Source organism: Lygodium microphyllum, chromosome 5, assembly GCF_053477565.2.
Source record: "Lygodium microphyllum isolate KBCC chromosome 5, Lygodium_microphyllum_v1.1.10, whole genome shotgun sequence".
NCBI classification, from domain to species: Eukaryota; Viridiplantae; Streptophyta; class Polypodiopsida; order Schizaeales; family Lygodiaceae; genus Lygodium; species Lygodium microphyllum.
In genome coordinates, this window is record NC_141139.1 from 109,430,468 (window position 1) to 109,454,261 (window position 23,794).

Consider the following 23,794-nt stretch of genomic DNA (forward strand, 5'->3'; position numbering starts at 1 on the left):
GAAGATCCATTGAACACCGCTTGTCCGGCATGGTACTCGATCACTCTCGGATTGGTGGAGGGCTATAGTTTGCTATCTAGAGCTGGACTGAGCATTGAATGGGGCCTAATCTACAATTGCACATTAGATTTAGAAACTTGCGAAGAAGGAAAAACCCGGTAATTCTATTTTACAAAGGAAAATTGCTTGTTTTTGACATTTGAAGGAGTTAGTGTTGTTTTTATGGAGTGAAAATTGGAAGGCATATTGATTACTCCATGATGAAAAAATCAGAAAACATAAAGTCAAAATACTAGAAATAATTTTTAGAAACCCATAAAACATGGTTTTTATGATAAAATTGGGGTTTTTGGTATTTTCGGGTGGAATAAATCAATACACATGGGATAAAATGGCAATAAAATCTATATTTCTATTGTTCTAAGAATCAAGAGCCATAGCTTTGAAAATAAATCATTATTTTTATTGGAAAAATAGAGAAAAATAGGAATATGCCTTAAAAAATACGAAAAAATATAATAACTGGTTATGATGTATGGTGGAGAAAAGCATGAGGTTTGGCCTTAGTTTGCCCTATCTTTTTATTACAGTGTGTGATTTATTGCTCTTTATACACTAAATCATGACGAAACAATCTCTATACACCTATGCAACGAAGCAAAGTTTAAATGGTGAGGGGAAGTAGGATTTTGTGCAACAGTTTGAGGGCTCAAATAATACAAATTATGATTGTGTTTCTATGAATAGCATTTAGGAGACAATTTATTTGGAAATTAGGGATCTAATAGCACAAGATTTGCCTTGGTGCTAGATTCTTGCAACGAAGTATATACACATATTAGTTGGAATTCATGGAAAGACTGTTTTTGCACTAACACATAGGTTGATTTCAAAACATAACTATTTGTGCACAATGAGACATCCACTATTGCATTAAGCATACATGTGGTATCAACTCTTGGAAATGCATAGCAATTGTTTGAGTTATAGTTGACCCACACTTGAGAGGGTGAGATCCCCCTTGCTGTAGTTTCTTGGGAAAAATTATTAGTGAGAAAACGTGGTATCTCTTTGATCTCGCTGACCAAGAGAGGAGTCTTGTGTGAATGTGTTTATATGTAAACGCGACACATCTTGGGGCTAATCCTTGAGGTGTAGGGGAGTCATCGTGGAGCCAAGGCAGTTAGCTAGAGGTGCTTCCTTTGTGTGTGATACATGGCACTTATTGTCAATATGTGTGGGATACCCCCTCTGAGGGGTTTTGGGGAAGGTATCGTTGGACTCTTATCCAGCTACAGACACAATATTAGAATTATCTAGTGTGCACTTAGTTATTAGAGACGCTCCGGGCCCGTGAGGCCTTGTGTGTGGTGGGGTCATCTATTTTGTGTATGAGGTCCGGCTAGTGCCATAGCTAGTGCTAGCCCATTTTAGGTCCCATCAAGGAAAAATGCACAAGCAGTCATGCTAGCCTTGTGAATACAAGAATTTGATAGTGCAATGGTTCTAAATCCCAAGGATGGTTTGCTAACATGAGGAGGGAAAGGGGAGGGGTGAAAATGACATCCAAAATAACCAAGGGGAGAAAAAGGGGGGGCAAGGCTGCCCCATCGTCCACGTTGTCGTACTGCTGCGCATCCAAGTCGTAAACACCTCCATTTTTGTTGTGCATTTGTGTTATCTTTTCGCGTGTGATTCATTGTGTGTGATTGATGCATTAAGATAATCTGTCCTTTCAGTACCCGCATCCAATGTACATACTCCACTTGTGTGTTTGTGTTTATGTGTGTTTCAGTTTGTATGCATGTTGTATGTGTGACAGAAAAATATGAAAAACTGATGCCAAAGGACATTATCAAGCTGATAATTTCAATGATGATCTCTAAGAAAAGTGCAGGAAATCGTGGAATCAAAGGAGGCGGAGTAGAAGCTAACATTAGTAAAGATTGATTCTTCCCTCCTGAATATGCTAGAATTCGCCATGCCAATGAAGTCAAGACTGCAAAGAAAGGAGGGGATACGGAGAATGCGGACATGAGGCGAATGGAGGAGATAAACCAGAAAGCTTTGTGACATTGAAGAAATCCTTTGCTACATCTGATTTCAAAGGTTGGTTATAAATTGGTGCATTTGATACCATGGATTCATGGGAGAAACCATTGAGGTAGTAAAAGAGAAGGCTTTTTGTTTTAAAAGTTGGTGGGAAAGATAGAAAGCTTTGTACTTTCAAAATAGCCTTACGAATGCTATGTTGAGATTGGAGAGGGAAAAAGCTAAGAAAAGGGGGATATTTTTGAAAGTGCTATCAATGGCGGGCTTGCAGAAAAGTCGAAAAAGAAGGATGACGACTATCAGGAGTTACGCATTCCGAACGGAGATGAATGTGGCGGGGTGAACCAAGCAGAGTAGTACTCTGTTAAGCTCAGAAGCGGCACCAGCTATGATTCGTTCGCTGATATGGATCTTGGAGGTCTATCTACTGCATCCTTTGATTTAAATGTGGAGGGAGGATCTACAGCAATATTTCCTGGTAACTTATCAGTAGAGCTTAAGGAGCATGGAATGGAAAAGATGACACACAGTGGGTTTTCTGGTATTCGCACAAGGCAGACAAATGGGGTCTTTGACTTGGAACATTTCAACACAGTAGCATTTCGAGTGAAGGATGAGGATGCTACTATGACGGAGGTGACTTCGATGAGCAGGGGGATGTAATGGCCGAAGTTCCTGAAGAACGGCGATGCTGGGTTTGTGAAGATGATCCCCACCAAGCCCATGACTGTGGAGAGCTTCTTTGAATACCCCTCCTTAGGCTCTTTGCTAGTGCGCACGTAGACAAGCTTTGTGGCCCTTTCTTTGGCAGGCAGGAGCAGAAGCGCAGATCATCTCTTTGACAAACCGAGATCGCTCGTAAGATGCTACCACGACTGCCACCATGGTGCTCTCTCTGAAGGAATCCGACATCCAGCTCATTCTCGCCGCGCTGATGTGCATCTCGGCACCAAGAATTGCGACTTTCAGATGGAGCGATACGTGTGGTAGAGGCGTTCTGATGGTATATTTATCATCAATGTCGGTAAGACTTGGAAGAAGCTATAGTTAGTTGCAAGGGTTATCGTGGCTATTGAGAATTCCCAGGACATTCTTGAGCAATCAGCGATGGCCTGGTGCAGCGTCATGTCAATTCATTACTTCAGTATGTAAATGTTTGACCACAACGACCAGGTTACAGACGACAGAGCGACACCGTTGAGAGGACGTCCGTTTTTCTCTGCTCATTAGCACACCCCTGGCATGATTTAGAGATTGGACCTAGAGCTCCATCTGTCTTCAATTGTGTTGCTGAGATCAGTAAGGGGAGCAAAGTGAAGTATGAGCTGGATAAGAAGAGAGGGCTCATCAAGGTTGATCGAGTTTTGTATTCCTCAGTGGTGTACCCTCACAACTATGGCTTTATTCCCCGAACTCTCTGTGAGGATAATGATCCCATGGATGTGCTGGTCCTTATGCAAGAACCTGTTGTTCCAAGATGTTTCCTTCGAACAAGAGCAATTGTTCTTATGTCAATGATAGATCAAGGTGAGAAAGATGACAAAATCATAGCTGTTTGTTCTGATGATCCCGAGTTTCGACATTACAAAGACATCATAGACCTTCCTCCACACAGACTTGCTGAAATTTGAATGCTGAGAACAGCCTTGAACTGGTGCTGAATGTTGGGTAGACTTATAGGTTGATTGCTCAATGATTAGATCAAGAAAAGGCTTAGAATTGCTGCCCAACAAAACTCTTTCCAGTAGAACTCTTCAAGACACTTCAAGCCTATGTGCCAATGGCATAACTGTCTTCAAATACCTGAATGCAAAACAGGTTATGAGATACTACAGATTTTTTTGAACATGGACCTCATGTAATTTACTTGACAATGAATATAGTGAACTTTGGCATCAAAAATTCGATTTCTTCTTGTTAGCCTCTTTCCTTGTTGCAACTTGAACTCTGTGTTCAGCAGCCCTTACACGAAATCTACGAATTTCTGGTGAACCCGACGTGAAACGTGCTGCGTCAATTTTCAGCAAGATGGGAGACTCGCAAGAAGAGATGACAGATGACAATGTCATGAAGAACCTGTTTCAGTCATTTACAACCTATATGCAGCAGCAAGCTCATGCGAAACGTGATAGTGATGCCATGGATGCCTTGAAAGCTGTCCAACAGGAGATGAAGCAGTTCAACGGCCAACAAGTGTCAACTTACCTACATTTGTATGAAGAAAAGATGAAGTTTTTTGAGGTTTCTCAAGATGTTTGGAGCCGCTACTTCTTGCGGATCGTGGTGCGCGCTCTTGAAGTCCAAATTTCAAAAATTCAAGGAACACATGCTGGTTGGGCAGAGTTTAAGAAGGCATTAAAAGATAAATATTTCCTGGAGGATATAGGTCTTATGAACCGCAAGAATTTCTTAGCATGGGTTTCTATGCCTAATAAGGGGCTTTCAGTTACCGCCCTTCCGCGAGAATTTGAGAGCCGCTATGATCAGTTGGATGGAACTGAGCAGCAAGATTTGGAGATGCAAAAAGTGGAATTATTTTTACAAGCCGCTGATGCTGATTTACAGGAAAAGTTGGATGATCTTTTGGAAGATCAAGCTACCGATTCAGGTTTAAAGACCGAGTGGAGACATGTCATTGATGATGTGAGGGAGAGGGTGAGGGAGGGAGAGGAAATGAGAGAGGGAGAGGAAGAGAGAAAAGGAAATTAATTGTTGTTGTTTGTTGTAGTAGTAGTAGTTTTTTTTCTTTTCTTGTTTATTATTGTTTAGTTTTCTTGTTTTTTTTTTTGTAGTAGTAGTAGTTTTTTCTTCTTTTCTTGTTTATTGTAGTAGTAGTAGTTATTGTTGTTGTTTTTTTTTCTTCTTTTCTTATTTATTATAGCGGTAGTGGTAGTGGTAGTGGTAGTGGTAGTGGTAGTGGTAGTCATGGTTGTGGTCATGGTCGTTGTTTTTTCTTCTTTTCTTGTTTATTATACTGGTAGTGGTAGTGGTAGTGGTAGGGGTAGTCATGGTTGTGGTCATGGTCGTGGTTGTGCACTACAAGGATATCAGGGCATAGCGACACCGATTAGCGACGATAAATAGCGGCATCGCTATTAGCGATGCAAACAGCGACACAAATAGCGACGCTCCACAAAGAAAAAAACGCGGGCCGAAACCCGAGCACATTTCATTTCGCACATTCGTGAAAGTTTTCGAGAGGGAGAGCGAGAGAGAGAGCGACTGTTTTTCTTAGAGGGAGAGAAAGAGAGAAAGAAGGCTTCTCATTGCCGCCGCTGTCACCACCGTCGTTCACAAAGAAGAGGAGGAGCCGCCATCGCGAAGAGGAGCTGCCAAACATTCCTTCGAATATTTACGTGAGTCCATTCTCTCTCTCTTTTACTTGTTTAGGGTTTAATTTGTGTATATTGAGAGAGGGAGAGGAAATGAAAGAGAAAGAGAAGGGGAGGAAGAGGGAGGGGGAGGAAATGAGAGAGGGAGAGGGAGGGAGAGGGAGGAACTGAGAGAGAGAGGGGGAGGAAATGAGAGAGGGAGAGGGAGGGAGAGTGCATTCTCTCTCACTTTTACTTTTTTTTTGTATAATTTGTGTAAGAGGGAGAGGAAATGAGAGAGAAAGAGAGGGAGAGGGAGAGGGGGAGGAAATGGGAAAGGAAGAGGGAGGGAGAGAGAAAGAGAGGGAGAAGGAGAGAAAATGAGAGAGAGAGAGAGAGAGAGGGAGAGGGAGACATTAAACATAATAGGGAAATGAGAGAGGGAGAGGGAGAGGGAGGAAATGAGAGAGGGAGAGAGGGAGGAAATGTGAGAGGGAGAGGGAGGGAGAGAGAAAGAGAGGGGGAGGGAGAGGAAATGAGAGAGGGAGAGGGAGACATTAAACATAATAAAGAAATGAGAGAGGGAGAGGAAGAGGGAGGGAGGGAGACATTAAACATAATAGGAAAATGAGAGAAGGAGAGGAAATGGGAGAGGGAGAGGGAGAGGGAGAGGGAGGGAGACATTAAACATAATAGGGAAATGAGAGAGGGAGAGGGAGGGAGAAGAAATGAGAGAAGGAGAGGAGGAGGTCAAAAGGAAATGAGAGAGGGAGAGGAGAGAGAAAAAATGAGAGAATGAGAGGAGAGAGAAAAGATGTTAAACATAATAGGAAAAGAGAGAAAGAGAGGGTGTGGGTGAGGGTGAGGGTGAGGTAGGGAGAGGAAATGAGAGAGGGAGAGGAAGAGAGAAAAGAAAATGAGAGAGAGAGAGGAGTGAGAAAAAGAAATGAGAGAGAGAGGAGTGAGAAAAAGAGAGAAAAATCATTAAACCTAATAGGGAAAGAGAGAAAGAGAAGGTCAGGGTGAGGGAGGGAGAGGAAATGAGAGAGGAGAAAGAGAGAAAGAGAGGGTGAGGGTGAGAAAGGGAGAGAAAGAGAGAAAAGGAAATGAGAGAGGGAGAGGAGAGAGAAAAAATGAGAGAGAGAGAGAGAGGAGAGAGAAAAAGAGAGAAATCATTAAACCTAATAGGGAAAGAGAGAAAGAGAGGGTGAGGGTGAGGGAGGGAGAGGAAATGAGAGAGGGAGAGAAAGAGAGAAAAGTAAATAGGACCTTACAATAAGCTCATCGTAGGCTCATAGGGGTTAGGTCGATCCTCAACAAATCTAAAGGATATATGGCTAGAGAGCCCTAGCATACTTGAGCCTCCTAGCATAATGTTCTTTCTACAAAGAGACCTCTCATACATGGGGCTTGTCCTAGTCTCCACCACATAAGTATAGAATGAAGGCAATCAGCCTATCAGTATGAAAAACATTCATTTTTCATAACGTAAATCCAAAAATAACTTTCGATATTCCATAAAAATCAATCTCTTCTTAAAAAGACAAATACAAAAAACTAAAACAGCATCATTCGTATGCTTCGCAAAACTAAAACAACATCACCACAAGATCTCTTAGGAAACTCATCTTCAACTATCAATTTTAATTAATAAATATAATATAAAATCACTTGCAAGGAAGGACACTCTTTTATCATTAACCCTCTTTCTTCCTTAGAATAGTCTTAGGAACAAATTTTTGCTCTAACAAGTATATATTTGAGCATAATAATTATTTTAAGGTTTATTCCACGAGTAATAGTAGTATATATGCAACCATCAAGCTAGAGATCATGCTTTGGTATCTGTGGAGATCCCAATCTCATGCCCTCATAGAGATTGTAGTGTGCAATAGTGTGGAGAGAAGGTGGATGAGTTGTAAATGGTAAAGGAGAATTCTATTGATGATGGAGAGAAGATGAGGTGAATCGCCAATCCTATTCTTAGTGAGTGCAACTTACCCATAGTATGGCATCCATGACCGATTGAAATCAATAAGACTTTGAGATCCTACCTTGAGTATTATAACTATTGTTTTGTGGTAGATTTTCTTGCCATAATTCAATGTCAATTTGTGCTTGTGTTTTCCACGGTGTGTTGACTATGGGTGTCAAATGCTCTAGTCGGATCTCTCTCTCTTTCTCCTCTCTCTTCTCTCAACTCTTGTCTCTCTCTTCATCTCTATATAAGTAGTCATAGTCGTGGTCGTGGTCGTGGTCTTGGTCATGGTCGTAGTCATACTCGTGGTCGTGGTCGTAGTTGTGGTCGTAGTCGTGCTTGTAGTCGTGGTTGTGGTTGTAGTCATGGTCATGGGTCGTGGGTCGTAGTCGTAGTCATGGTCATGGTCGTGGTTGTGGTCATAGTCGTAGTCATGGGTCGTGGTCGTGGTCGTGGTCATGGTCGTAGTCGTAGTCGTGGTCGTAGTCGTAGTCATATTCGTAGTCGTAGTCGTGGTCGTGGTGGTCGTGGTTGTGGTCCTAGTCATATTCGTAGTCATAGTCATAGTCGTGGTCATGGTTGTGGTCGTGGTCGTGGTCGTGGTCGTGGTCCTGGTTGTGGTCGTGGTTGTGGTCACAGTCGTGGTCGTGGTCATGGTCATGGTCATAGTCATGGTCGTGGTCGTTGTAGTCATGGTCATGGTCATGGATCGTGGTCGTGGTCATCGTAGTCATAGTCATGGTCATGGCCATGGTCCTAGTTGTGGTCGTAGTCATAATCGTAGTCGTGGTCGTCGTGGTCATGGTCATGGTCATGGTCCTAGTCGTGGTCATGGTCTTGGCAATGGTCGTGGTCGTGGTCCTGGTCATAGTCATCGTAGTCCTGGTCGTGGTCGTGGTTGTGGTCGTAGTCGTAGTCATAGTCGTGGTCGTGGTCGTTGTCGTGGTCGTGATCGTAGTCATAGTCGTAGTAGTAGTCGTGATCGTAGTCATAGTCGTAGTAATAGTTGTGGTCATAGTCGTAGTCATATTCGTATTCGTATTCGTAGTTGCAGTCATGGTGGTCGTGGTCGTGGTCGTGGTCATGGTCGTGGTAATGGTCGTGGTCGTGGTTGTGGTCATGATCGTAGTCGTGGTCATGGTCGTGGTCATGGGTCGTGATCGTGGTCGTGGTCATGGTCATGGTCATAGTCGTAGTCGTAGTCATAGTCGTGGTCGTAGTCATGGATCATAGGTCGTGGTTCATGGTCGTGGTCGTGGTCGTGGTCGTAGTGGTGGTCGTGATCATAGTCATGGTGGTAGTCGTAGTTGTGGGTCGTGGATGTGGTCATGGTCATGGTCATGGTCGTAGTCGTAGTCATAGTCATGGTCATAGTTGTAGTCGTGGTCATGGTGATAGTGGTCGTGGTTATCATGGTCATGGTCATAGTCATAGTCGTGGTCATGGTCGTGGTCGTGGTCATCGTAGTCGTGGTCGTGGTCGTGGGTCGTGGTCATGGTCATCGTAGTCGTAGTCGTGGTCCTGACCGTGGTCGTAGTCGTGGTCGTAGTCATAGTTGTAGTCATGGTCATTGTGGTTGTCGTGGTCATGGTCATAGTCGTGGTTGTGGTTGTAGTGGTAGTCATCGTAGTCATAGTCGTGGTCCTGGTCATGGTCGTAGTCGTAGTCATAGTTGTGGTCGTAGTCGTGGTCATGGTCATGGTGATCGTGGTCGTGGTCGTGATCGTGCTGGTAGTTGTGGTCGTGGTTGTGGTCATAGTCGTAACATAGAAAAAGAGAGAAAGATGGAAGGAGAGGATAACAATTTAAGAAAGAAAAAAAGAGAGAGATGGAAGGAGTGGAGAACAATTTAAGAAAGAAAAAAGGCATGATAACAAAAACAAATTGTTTGTTGTAACGTAGACAAAATGGAAAATGATGAAGGTCCTATTGTTCAAGATTGCGAGGCATATCTTAATCAGCGTGTCCCATGTCCTTGCTCTCAATGCAAGCTGGCAATTAGACAAAAACATCGATTGTCTATAGAACACGTACGACGATTTGGCGAGTTTCAATCTGAGATCATTGATAAGGTGATTGTGGATTTTCAGCAAATGGTAAGAAAAGTTAATATCAATCATGCATTGTACTCAAAAGCTAATTGAATACCATATATAAGAAGATTGGGTGTGGCTAGCAGATTTTCTATTCAGGGAGGTGACGTCTCGTCTCAAGGAGGAGTGCACCCTTTGCGGCCAATTAGAAGAGTTCGTGGGCGTGCGATGGATGGAGTGCATGAGCCAATCCACCACTTCCAAGGCCAATCTATAATGTCAATGCTAGAGGAGATAGGCAGCCTTCCAGACCTACCTACAATCTTGGAGCCTGAGATGGAGGCAATGATCGATGCATTGATTCCCATGGATATCGAGACTTTTGATCTGCTTAGAGAGGAAGCATCCATACCATTATAGGATGGGTGCCGAGTATCTTGCCTGAAGACACTGCTTGCACTCTTAAGTGTGCAAGAAAAATACGGGTGGAGCGATGCGAGTGTGACCGAGTTGTTCAGGTACCATGTACATACGCTTCATTGATTTGTTTTCGGCACTATTATTAAAAACATTTGTGCTTTTTCAAGGTGTTTTATGATTTTTTTCAGGTTATTGAAACATTATATATTACCACCTACAAATACCATGCCTGATTCTCGTGATGATGCACGACATGTTTTACAAAAGCTTGGCATGGACTACAACAACATCCATGCATGTATCAACAATTGCATACTGTTTCGAGGAGAATACGAGACTATGGAGACATGTCCAAAGTGTGGTGCTCACATGTATCGATACGACTTACAAGGGAAAACCATCTCTCAAAAAGTTCTTAGACACTTTTCGCTTATCCCTCGCATAAACCACATATTTCATACGTCCAGCATGGTGAGCTTGACAATGTGGCATGCGCAGAATAGGTCCACGAATGGAGTTCAAGTAATATCAACGGATTCACGTACATGGAGCCACATTGACTCTACCTTCCCAGGCTTTGCCCGAGAGGCAAGGAAACTTCAGCTCGGTCTTGCAATGGATGGCGTGAACCCATTCGGTTTGTGCTCAACTTCTTACAGTGTGTGGCCTATAGTCATTGTCAACTACAATATCCCTCCATGGCTTTCTACAAAGAAATGACATCTCATTATTAGCTTACTCGTCCCCGGCCGCTACAAAGTCAAAAATGTGAACGTGTATCTTTGTCCATTATTTGATGAGCTTAAGATTTTGTGGGAGGAGGGGGTCACCGTGCAAGATATAAGCAAGCGCGATGGTCAGAAGTCTGCCAATATTCGAGCCATTCTCATGTGGAAGAACCATGACTTTTCGGGATTCGGAGAGTGCTTAGATAAATAGGCCTCCATTCTCGTTGGTAATATCTATATTTTATCTCGTTCAAGCTTATATTCACTGGGTCGTGGTGTTAGAACAGGTCTGGTTACCTCAGGTTATCATGCATGTCCATTGTGTGGGCCAGAGTTAGACTCCCAAAGGTCTCGAACCATGAAGAAGATGGTATATTAAGGACGTGCTGCTTTCTTGCCAGAGGATCATGAACTCATGAAAGGTTTTCTTGGATAATCTCCAACACATATGAACGCTGCAAGCTAGTACGAGGTGAAAATTGTCCATGCGGAGTCACATCCAAACGAAATGCGGCGGTTCTCAGTTTTCTATGAGTTGCCATATTGGACCCACTTACAGGTCAACCACTTATTGGATCCCATGCATATTTTCAAGAATGTAGGCAGCTTGCTATGGGACCACATCACAAGAAAGAGAGACACTATAGGGGCACGAATGGATTTGAAGGAGGTAGGTAAGATGGAGGCGCTTTGGCCGCAGTTGAGTGCTGATGGCCGCATGCAGCTACCTCGTGCTCCTTGGGTTTTATCCACTAAAGAATAGCACATTGTGAAACAAGTAATCAAGTCTATCCGCACTCCAATGGGTATGATGCATTCTCTCAGGTCTGCATTTTCTAAAGATGACCAATTATCAGGGCTAAAATCCCATGAGTGGCATAAGATATGTCAGGTTTGTACTACAAATGGATTGTAATTGGTGTGCACATTTTGCTATTTGGAGTGTAGCCATTATTTGTAGAGATGACAAGCTCAACACATGCGGACATTGATGATGGACCGCCTGGTTAGATGGGTCCACACATCTACACTTAGCACGTCTGTGGTCATTATGACTCACACATGGCCACTGACTCGTTACTTATTATATTTAGGTTATTACACCTATTTACAGCTGGCATAGTTATAGCACTAGTCGACTAGTGTAGTCGGTTATGCATTGTTTGACTTAGTAGGCCACTTTCCTTTATGTTGTATCTTATCTATACTTTGTGTACATTGTAAAAGAGTGTGGAAGAAGAAGAAAAAACCAGCAAGAAAACGTTTTGGCCTCCATCTCTCTTCTTGTCTCTTGAGTGAGCTTCTCCTTGTGCATTCTGTCCTGCAGTTATTTTGGGCATCTGAGGCCGTTTCAGGGCCCGTTTTAGAGCCGCAAGGTTGCGGACAGCAGTTTCAGGGTACACTGTGACTTCGACTGTATTGACCAAAAGTAGGTGTGCAGGTTACAGATTTCAGATCTGTAAGTTCAAAGGTGTTTCCCAGTGAGTAAACACAAGGTTTATCTGCAAACAGGTTGCAGATTGCATGTATTGTTGAGCAAACAGTGAAAAAGGTTGTCTCATGTATTGTTGTGCACTACAAGTCGAGGGTTGCAGAAGATTTACTTGCTGTTGATATTAATTTTGTGATAATGGTAGAGAATAGTGGAAGCCCCATCATTGAGAAGCTCGACAAGAACAACTACCCTTCATGGAAGTTCCATGTCAAGAACTTCCTTATTGGAAAAGGCCTCTACGAGTTTGTTTCAGGTGAAGAAAAGGAGCTGGAGGTGAGTGATTCTCCAACTGCAGAAGAGACAAAGGCACGAAAGGAATGGAATGCAAAAGACAAGAAGGTCATGTATTGGTTTTCTGCAGTAATTGACAATAATATGCTGGGACACATTAGAAGTGCAGAGAATTCATATGCAGCTTGGACCATACTTGAAAGCATGTTTTCTGTAAATACAAAGACACGAAAGATTCAACTCAAGCAAGAGTTGAATACATTAAAGAAAGAGAAGATGTCTATCAATGAGTATGTGCATTGAAGGTAAGAAGCATTGCAGATGCATTGGCAGCGATTGATGCAATGCCCGATGATGATGATTTGGTGTCGTCTACCTTGGGTGGACTTAACAATGAAAAGGCTTGGAAGTCTTTTGTAACTTCCGTATATGTTAGAAAGCCATTCCCAGATTTCGATGAGTTGGTCTCTCTAATGATCCACTGAAGAAATCAACATGCAGAGTGAGACATCTGAAAGAAGTGATGAACAGGTCCAGGCTTTCTACTCCAGTTCAGGAAGGGGACGTGGGGCACGTTCTCTTCAAGAGGCCGTGGTACATGACGTGGTAGTGACAACCAACAAAACAGATTGAATCAGCAATTTGGCGATATACAGGTTTCAGGCGGTTGTGGTAACTTTAGAGGCAGGGGGAGCTTTAGAGGAAGAGGTGCATGGCAAAACAGAGGCTCTAACAATTCTGGTATTGCGTGTCACTACTGTGGCAAAACAGGTCATATTGTAGCCCAATGTTATGCTAAGAAAGATGATATTTGCAGTGGTAAGTTGCAGCAAGGAAACTATGCATCATCGTCACGATAGAATGAAGACAAAAATGAACGTTTGTTCGTTATGCAGCATATGTTGAATGCTGTTACAGGAAAGGGAACACATGAAGATGTTTGGTATGTTGATTCAGGTGCATCCAATCATATGACCAGCCATGCAAAATGGTTTGGAGAGATGCAGGATTTGCAGAATGCAGGTTATGTACAGACGGGTGATGACTCATGCCACCCAATTTCACACATTGGAAAAGTTCCCTTGTCCTTGCATGATGGTAAGACAAAGAGTCTTTCAGATGTATTACATGTGCCATCTATTACAAAGAACTTGGTGTCAGTCGGTCAAATGGTAGAGCAAGGGCTGCAAGTCAGATTTAATGCAAAGGGTTGCTTTGTAGAAGACTTCAATGACAAGTGCAGGTTGGTAGCAAAGGGAAGTAGAGTTGGACGTATGTTTACTCTGGATGCTGGAATTCCTACTATGAATGCTGCTATGTATGCTAAAGGAAAAGGTGTTGTAGCAGATATTGAAATTTGGCACAAACGCATTGAACATGCAAATGTACAAAGGCTGAAATTAATGCAGTCCAAAGGGTTGGTTACAGGTTTGCCTACATTTAGAGTTGCAGAATTTCATAAGGTATGCGAAGCATGTCAGTTTGGTAAGCAGGCAAGACAACCCTTTTCACATGACAGAGATGTAAGCAGAAATATCCTTGATGTTGTGCATACAAACATTTGGGGGCCTACACGAAATGTATCTCTTGGAGGCAGTTCATACTTTGTCACATTTATTGATGATTGTTCTAGGAAGCTGTGGGTATATTTTATGAAGGAAAAGAGTGAAGCGTTTGACACTTTAGAACCTTCAAGGCTGCAGTTGAAAGAGAAACCAGCTTGAAAGTAAAGTGCTTGAGGTCAGATGGAGGGGGAGAGTACCTCTCCAATGAGTTCAATGATTTTCTGAGGTCTCATGGGATAAAGAGACAGTTCACATGCAAATATACCCCACAAAAAAATGGGGTTGCAGAAAGGAAAAACAGGCATATTGCAGAAGTTGCATGCGCCTTGATGGCTGAAAAGAATATGCCTAAGTATTTTTGGTCTGAGGCTGTTCATACTACTATTTATAGTATGAACAGAACTCCCACAGCTGCAATTCATGGTATGACCCTTGAAGAATGTTTTACAGGTAAGAAGCCTGATGTTTCACACTTGAAAGTGTTTGGCTACATTGCGTATGTTCATGTGCCAGATGAGTTGCGGAAGAAACTGGATCCAAAGGCTGAAAAGTGTGTCTTTATTGGATACTCTTTAGAGCAGAAAGGGTATTGCTGTTACAACCCTATCACATGTAAGTTTAGAGTGAGCAGGGATGTCATCTTTGATGAAATGAGCAGTTGGTCTGCATCTAGTGCTGATGCATTGGATGATGATGATGATGATAATCATGACACTCATGTGCAAGCTGAAAAGCAAGAATCACGAACTCTTAGTGGACCAGAGACATCATTTGGTAGTCCTTGGTCTGGGAGACTAAGGAGTATCTCTACATCTTTAGGTGCATCTAGTAGCTCACACAGGATTAGATAGCTGACATCTTCACGAAGGCATTGGGTACAGAGAAGCTTCAAAAGTTTCGAAGCTTACTTGGAGTTGCAGAGATGCAGTTGAGCTTGAGGGGGAGTGTTGAGATGACAAGCTCAACACATGCGTACATTGATGATGGACCGCCTCGTTAGATGGGTCCACACATCTACACTTAGCACGTCAGTGGTCATTATGACTCACACATGGCCATTGACTCATTACTTATTATATTCAGGTTGTTACACCTATTTACAGCTGGCATAGTTATAACGCCAGTCGACTAGTGTAGTTGGTTATGCATTGTTTGACTTAGTAGGCCACTTTCCTTTATGTTGTATCTTATCTATACTTTGTGTACATTGTAAAAGAGTGTGGAAGAAGAAGAAGAAACCAGCAAGAAAACGTTTTGGCCTCCATCTCTCTTCTTGTCTCTTGAGTGAGCTTCTCCTTGTGCATTCTGTGTGTGTTCGGCGCATCATCTCGAGCAAGTTCCCCCACCACGTGATTATTGACATTATTCATAATACTTTCTCATTTGTGGCAGTTTGTAGTACCGATCATGATCGCAGGATGTCTTACTCCAAAAATACGAGGGGCCATTTACTTACAGGTTATCGAATTTGGTGCAATGGATCTCACAGAAGGAGATTAAGACGTCCTCTATTGAATCCATGAGGTGGGGAGAAGTGGAGACGATCTATCTCTTTGAGAAATACCTGCCTACCAACATGCTCATGATACAAATCCACCTTCTTGTGCATCTTGTAGATGAAGTGGAGATTGTTGGATGTGTCCATACACGATGGATGTTCTTCTTGGAGCGCTTCATGAAAACCATGAAAGGCTTTGTGCAACAAGAAGCTCGATCAGAAGGTAGCATGGCTGAAGGTTGGTTGATGTGAGGCGCTAGTGCATATTTCACAATGGCTACCAACGGTGGATCCAGACAACAAAATGCTATGGTCGCTGAAAGACAATAATAGACTGACTGGAGATGTGGTGGTTGGAAATGGGGTAGAAAAAAGAATGGATGCTACAATGGAGGAGAAGGTGAATCGGTTTTGTATGTTGCAACATGCCTCTATGGAGACATGGCTTGCCAAGTACCAGATCGCTAGGCAAGATCAAGAGGAAATGCGATCTGAATTCCGACATAGTACGCATCATCGACCGATGCGATATCTCGAGGGCATGGAGGAGATGTCATGGTTCATGTCAACGCAATGGTTGCATGGAGCTTTGACCGTAGCGTCTCGCGAAGGGGCAGAGGTCTCAATGGAGGAGTGGAAATTCTTGAGGGGATGTAGTCCAAAGATGATGAGGTGTTTAGGATTTGTCATATCTATATTTTATATATGACATCTAATTTGAGTGTTTAAATGTACAATACAAAATATATAGTGCAGCGTGGTCACGTGGACGATATTTTCGCATGGAGCGCATTGACAAAATGCGCTCCATAATGGACTGTGGTATCATGGCAAGGTTTGAACAAGAGAGCCAACGACGAGCAATGGATCCAAACACGGTTATAGATGAGATGGAGTATTTTGGGATCTTGCAAAGTATTGTTACGATGGATTACCGTAGCTTCTCGATGATACTATTCGATACGCAGTGGTTCAAAGTGGTACTTGAAGGATCTAGAGCAACAGTTCCAGGAGGTCCATCAGGATTTCTCAAAATAGATTCCAAAAAAAAATGGACGGATTTGCGCGATACCTTTGTAATCTTCTATCCAAACCCCCGACAACCTCAATGGTGGTATGCTATACCTTCATCTCCCCGAAGTACGAGAGTAGATGATCAAAGCGATATTCCGAGCATAGATGAGGACAATATGCAAATAGAAGGGTCGATATTGCAAGGGATGGAGGCCACCGAAAGCTTGGAGCTAGCATCGATTAACAATGATGAAGATACAAGAGTCCAAGAATTCTTTGAGAACGAGGTGGACTCATCCTTTTGTGGTGACATGTCTATCGACCTTCCAGTGTATGCAGAGTTGTGTCAGGAGATTAACATGGGACCATAGGATACTTCATACTTGGAGTATCCACTTAGTCATTTCGTTGACCAATCGCTTATAACGGTACATAAGATATGCATTTTAAGTGAGATTATTTTTTTAGGATTTATATTACTGTACTTTGTATGATTTAAATTGATTATTCTAACATCATTTTTTATCTGTTTAAGTGACATTTTCAGGATGAGTCAAGGGATGAGTGATGAGGAGTTGTAGGATATCTTCACGTATATGTCTCCAGACCAGATTGCGAGATTCAGAGACATGGCAGACCAAGAGTTGTCTCTGACATCGTCAGGACGCTCTACTAGATCTATTTCAGCACGATCGGATGCTTCAACTTTGAGCAGATGAGGTCGACGCTCCAGACTTGGGCCAGAGAGAGGGAGTGCTTCAGGGTCAGGGGGATGCTGTAGAGATACGGAGGCAGTAAGCCCCTAGTTGGCATGGGATACAGGTGCGACTCCTCGCTCTCATGGCGGTTCCAGGGAGTGTGGCTCAGGCTCAGGTGGATGCTATGGAGGCACGGACGTGGTGTCTCCGTCTGGTCGTTCGTCACCTCTAGGATTTGTCACACCTGTGGAGATGTCAACTCCAGTTACTTCGGCTTTTGCTTAATCGTCTGTAGGTGGAATCCCTATGGATGCCACTCCGCCAAATATTACCCCAGTCGGTACACCGGATGCACAAGGGTCTCCTGGATATGCCCAAGAGGGTGGTCGTAGATGGGAGAGGACCCATCTTAGGCATACCCTAGGGGGATATGCATATCTAGTCAACGATAGGTTAGGAGTCATCATCATGAATGATGAGGGGAGGAGGGTGATGGCTCGCATGAGAGAGTTGTGCCAATAAGTTTTTCGACATAACGTCTTAGATCATTGGAAGAACATACCGGAGGGAAGCAAGGACTACATAGTAGCATCCTTGCATCAGGAGTTTTCAGTTCCAGTCTCAGTAGATAGATTTTCTACGGGCTGGATGATGGATAGCATACGTGCATATATGTCACATAGACGATTGGACGCACGCAAGGCACTTAAGAGTGGGGCTGCAAAGCCCAAGTGGTTAGACGCGGACGACTGGCGCCGACTGAGGGAGGAGGCTATAGATTCTCTAGGACGTTAGAGTCAGCAGCGCGAGGCGGCGAGGACATGACTCGAGGCTGGAGTGGTCCATCATCTTGGGAGTGGCGGGCGGCCACAAGACATATTTGGAGGACTTTGTAAGTTTTTCTTTTGTTTTGCTTGTTTATTTTTTTGCAACATCCTTTGTACTGACAATCATATTTCTAACATTTAGTATTTTATTTTCTTTGCAGCACTCCATTATAAATCACGATTCGACCAGCCTTGAGACTCGATATGCAGAGAGGCACAGTCTCACTGCATTGATCGACCGATTGTATAGACACAGTGGCCCTGTAAGTCACTCATCTTTCTTGTCCGTAGTTACCATTTTTAATTAGAATGCATTATTGTATGGTGGACTGATGTGTTGTTGTTTCTTTTTTTGCAAACACTACAAGGAATTGTGCAATTAGCGACGTCGATTAGCGACAGCGGATATCGGCGTCGATATTAAAAAAAATGCGACCGAAACCCGAGCGCTGTTTTCATTTCTCTTGCTTCGACTTTTGAGAGCGAGAGCGAGGGAGAGAGCGAAGGCTTTGTGAGAGAAGAAGAGGAAGAAGACTTGCTGCCGCCGCCGCCGCCATTGTTCATGAAGGAGAGGAGGAGCCCTCATTGCAAAGAGAAGCCGTCCCATGCTCGCCATATCTCATTGGTGAGTCTCCCTCTCTCTTTCTTTTTCTTGTTGAAGGTTTAAATCATTCTCTTTTGCTTGTTTAGGAGAGGAAATGAAAGAGAAGGAGAGGGAGAGGGAGAGAGAGGGAGAGAAAGAGAGGGAGAGGGAGAGGGAGAGGGAGAGAAAGAGAGGGAGAGTGCATTCTCTCTCTCTCTCTCCCTTTTGCTTGTTTAATGTTTAAATTACTTTCTTTTTTGCTTGTTTACGAGAGGAAACAAGAGAGTAAGAGAGAAAGAGAGGGAGAGGGAGAGGGAGAGGGAGAGGGAGAGAAAGAGAAAGAGAAAGAGAAATAGAGGGAGAGGGAGAGGGAGAGGGAGGGGGAGGAAATGAGAGAGGAAGAGAAAGAGAAAGAGAGGGAGAAGGAGGGAGAGTGCATTCTCTCTCTCCCTCTCCCTTTTGCTTGTTTAATGTTTAAATCACTTTATTTTTTGCTTGTTTAGGAGAGAAAATGAAAGAGAAAGAGAGCAAGAGGGAGAGGGAGGGGAAGGAAATGAGAGAGGGATAGAAAGAGAAAGAGAGGGAGAGTGCATTGTATCTCTCCCTCTCCCTTTTGCTTGGAGGATGTTTAAATCACTTTATTTTTTGCTTGTTTAGGAAATGAGAGAGAAAGAGAGATAGAGAGAGAGAGGGAGAAAAAGAGAAAGAGAGGGAGGGGAAGGAAATGAGAGAGGGAGAGAAAGAGAGCACTTCATGAAAACCCTGAAAGGCTTTGTGCGACAACGAGCTCGTCCAGAAGGTAGCATGGCGGAAGGTTGGTTGGTGTCAGAGGCGTTAGTGCATATCTCACAATGGCTACCAACGGTGGAACTAGACAATGAAATGCTATGGACGCTGAAGGACGATGATAGGCTGACTGGAGATGTGGTGGTTGAAAATGGGGTAGAAAAAAGAATGGATGCCTCAATGGAAGAGAAGGTGAATCGCTTTTGTATGTTGCACCATGCCTCCATGGAGACGTGGCTCGCCAAGTACCAGATTGCAAGGCAAGATCGAGAGGAAGAGCGAGCTGAATTCCGATGCAGTGTGCGTCACCGACCGATTCAATATCCTGAAGGCATGGAGGAGATGCCATGATTTATGTCAATACAATGGTTGCATGGAGCCTTGACCGCAGCATCCAGCGAAGGGACAGAGGTCTCAATGGAGGAGTGGGAGTTCTCGAGGGGATGTAGTCCAAAGGTAATGAGGGGTTTAGAATGTGTCGTATCTAAATTTGCTTGCTACATCTAATTTGAGTGTTTCAATGTGCAGTACAAAATATATAGTGCAGCGTGGTCGCGCGGACGGCATTTTCGGGTGGAGCGTATTGACAAAATGTGCTCCACAATGGACAGTGGTGTCATGGCAAGGTTTGAGCAAGAGAGCCGGCGACGATCAACGGATCTGAATACGGTTGTGGATGAGATGGAGTATTTTGGGAACTTGCAAAGTATTATTATGGTGGATTACCGTAGTTTCTCCATGATACTATTCAATGTGCAGTGGTTCAAAGTGGTACTTGGAGGAGCTGGAGCAACAGTTCAACGAGGTCCATCTAGATTTCTCGAAATAGATTCCGAAAAAAAATGGACGGATTTGCGCGACACCTTTGTGTTGCCGGCCCATTGTGAACAGGTGCAAATAGTCATTTGCTTGCTAATTGTAATACGACATGGTTTATGTCACAATGGTTTGAACTTGCTTTGTAAGTGTTTGTGAACAGGTAATCTTCCATCCAAATCCCCGACAACCTCGATGGTGGTATGTTATACCTTCAACTCCTTGAGGTGCGAGAGTATATGATCAAAGAGAGAGTACGAGAGAGATACACAAAACATGCTCCCAAAGAATGATTCATATTGATGTAGAGTTAGTATATATAGGTGAGACCCAAGTCAAGTGAGAGATTATATATATAGTTGTAACATCCCCACTCAAACAAAGGTCTCTGGCTACGAGTGAAAAAACCCTTGGGGAGAACAAGGGAAAAACCCGAGCCCCTACACATACCTACGATACAAAAATGATTTACTATAAAGTTTTCTTGAATACAATGATACATGCCTCAATTAGTGAGACAAGAACTTGGAACAATACCAAGTGCATGTCTTAATGAACTAAAGCGAGCTTCACTAAGAGCTCTTGTGAAGATGTCTGCAACCATTTGATCACTAGGACAATGCTCCACCATAATGGAACCTTTTTTGACTTCATGTCGAACATAATGATAATTAATAGCAATATGCTTTGATTTACTATGTTGTATATAGTCTTTGGTAAGACTAATAGCACTTTGGTTGTCGCATCGAAGAGGTGTACTAGATGATGAAGGATGTCGGAAATCTGCAAGTAGTTGTCGAAGCCAAACTAGCTCGCGAGCTGCTAATGATGCAGCAACATATTCAGCCTCAGTTGTAGAAACTGCAACACATCGTTGTTTCTTGCTGGACCAAGAAACCAAACATCCATTTACAAAGAAACAATTCCCACTTGTAGATTGCATGGATAAATGTGAACTTGCCCAATCAGCATCTGTATATCCAATAAGGTCAAGAGAAGTTGAAGAAGATAAAGAAGAATCCTCTCGACGACGATAAATAAGTCCAAACTCCTTAGTATCCTTGAGATACTTAAGAATACATTTTGCAGCACTCCAATGAATAGTGAAAGGGGAAGAAAGATATTGTCCCAAAAAGTTAGCTGCAAATAAAATATCTAGTCTTGTGTTTAAATCAAAAAATTGAAGACAACCAACAAGATTAGCAAAAGGTTGATGATTGGCTAATTCTTCATTGCATGTTGTAGATGTACCCTTGGTAGAGCTCGAAAGAATGGGAGTGTTGGCAGAGTGCACATTTGTCAACCCAAACTTCTTAACAATATCATTAATAAACTTTGTCTAACGAAGATGAAGAATGCCTTGTTGTCGGTGTCGTTGAAATTGAATACCCAAACAAGAATGTATCTCACCAAGATCCACCATTTCAATTGCAGTCGATAAAAGCTTCTTCATAGCATCCAAGAAAGCAATATTATTTGACACAAGAATAGTATCATCAACATATAGAGCAAGAATAATAAAACATCCCTTTTGATGTAAAGATTTGGGTCAGCAAAACATGCAACAAAACCTTTAGATGTGAGGAACTGATCAATCTTAATATACCAAGCACGAGAGGCTTGCTTCAATCCATATAATGCACGATGAAGTTGGCATACAAGATGCTCCTTTCCTGCAATCATAAAACCTTCAGGTTGCTCCATATAGATTTCTTCTTCAAGATCTCCATTGAGAAAAGCCGTTTTAACATCCATTTGGTGAATTTCTAGATCAAATAGTGTTGCAAAAGCCAAAAGCATATGAACAGTTGTGGAGCGTACAACAGGAGAAAATGTTTCTTGATAATCTACTCCTGCAATCTGCAAGTAACCTTTTACAACAAGTCGTGCTTTGAACTTATCAAACGAGCCATCAGCTTTGGTCTTGGTTTTATAAACCCATTTACATTTGATAGGAACACAATTTGGGGGGAGTTCAGTAAGAATCCATGTACCTTTGGAGATTAAGAATCGTACTCAGCTTGCATAGCTTCTTGCCATTGATCCCTTTGAGACGAATTGATAGCTTCCATATACGATATTGGATCCTCTTGGACAGACATAGCATCATCAAAGACATCATATTCAATAGAATAGAATCCATGCTCTATCTCAATAGGAAGATCGACATATATCTCCAAATTTTCATCAATCTTCTTTGGAGGTGAAGGAGGTTTATGATCATCAAAATTAGTAGACTCACAAAGAAAGTAAGGAAATGCACTAAGCAAAGATTTTGTATCATTTGAAACATTTGACAACCATGTGCCACCCATTGTCTTCTTATCAAATATAACATCACAACTAATGATAACCTTTTGAGTAGAAGGATCATAAAATTTGTAACCTTTGGAATGATCTGAATAACCAAGAAAAATAACCTTCAAACCTGGAGGATCCAACTTATGTCGAGTGTCCTTGGGCACATGAATATAAGCAATGTAGCCAAATGTGCGAAAGTGAGAGACTGAAGGTGTCTTCCCTGTCCAGATTGTTATAGGAATTTTACCAGCAGGTGCAGTTGTTGGAAGATGATTTTGAATAAAAACGGGTGTTAGAAGTGCTTCAGTCCAAAACTTTTGAGACAAACTAGAGTGTATAAGCATGCAACCTATAGCATTAATAATAGTGCGATTTTTGCACTCAGCAACACCATTTTGCTAAGGAGAATAAGGAACTCTAAACCCATGATGAATACCTTGATCCTTACAGAAGTCATCAAATAGATTGGATACATATTCACCGCCATTGTCGCTGCGAAGAGTCATTATAGAAAATCTAGTTTGAAGCTCCACACTTATCTTGTATTGTTTAAATATAGATAAAGCCTCAGACTTATGTCGAAGAAGATAGACATGTGTGTACCGTGAGAAATCATCAATGAAAGTTATAGAATATTGATATTGAGACTTTGAGGTAGGAAAAGGACCGCAAATATCGGTATGAACCAAATCCAAGAGAGCACAGGAATGTGATGAAGTAGAAGGTGGAAAGGCGAACAATGGTGTTTTCCAAGTGCACAATACTCACATATTCCCATACGTGGATGAGATTTAAGATCCATACCTTGCACAAGACCATGACGATGAAGATCAAGAATTTTGGCAAAATTGGAGTGTACAAATCATTGATGCCATAATTTGCAATCTGCATCTCCTGGGGCAGTAACAACATTTGCAACCATATCGTTCAATGATAGCTCAAATAGATTACCATGTCGAGGAGCCACTACTATAGTATGTCCGTCTTTCTCTATACGACATTGATTATGATCAAAGCCAACAAACAAACCAAGATCAACTAGACGAGCAACATAAAGAAGATTTCTTTGCAAATCTAGAACATGAAGAACTCCTCTTAATATTCTAGTGGATGAAAGAGTACCTAGATATAAATGACCCACTCCTTTGACTTGACAAGTCATATCATTTGCAAGGTAAACAAACTTCTTGACATGAAGAGAATGATAATTGTGAAGCCACTGCGATTGGTATGTCATGTTTCCTATAACAATCTGGACAGGGAAGACACCTTCAGTCTCTCACTTTCGCACATTGGCTGCATTTCTTATATTCATGTGCCCAAGGACACTCGACATAAGTTGGGATCCTCCAGGTTTGAAGGTTATTTTTCTTGGTTATTCAGATCATTCCAAAGGTTACAAATTTTATGATCCTTCTACGCAAAAGGTTATCATTAGTCGTGATGCTATATTTGATG

General features: G+C 42.5%; 1 pseudogene; it reads left to right on the forward strand.

Moving 5' to 3' along the window:
- The first annotated feature begins 2,740 nt into the window (after positions 1-2,740).
- Positions 2,741-3,683, forward strand: LOC148036271 (soluble inorganic pyrophosphatase PPA1 pseudogene; annotated as a pseudogene).
- Positions 3,684-23,794: the final 20,111 nt, after the last annotated feature.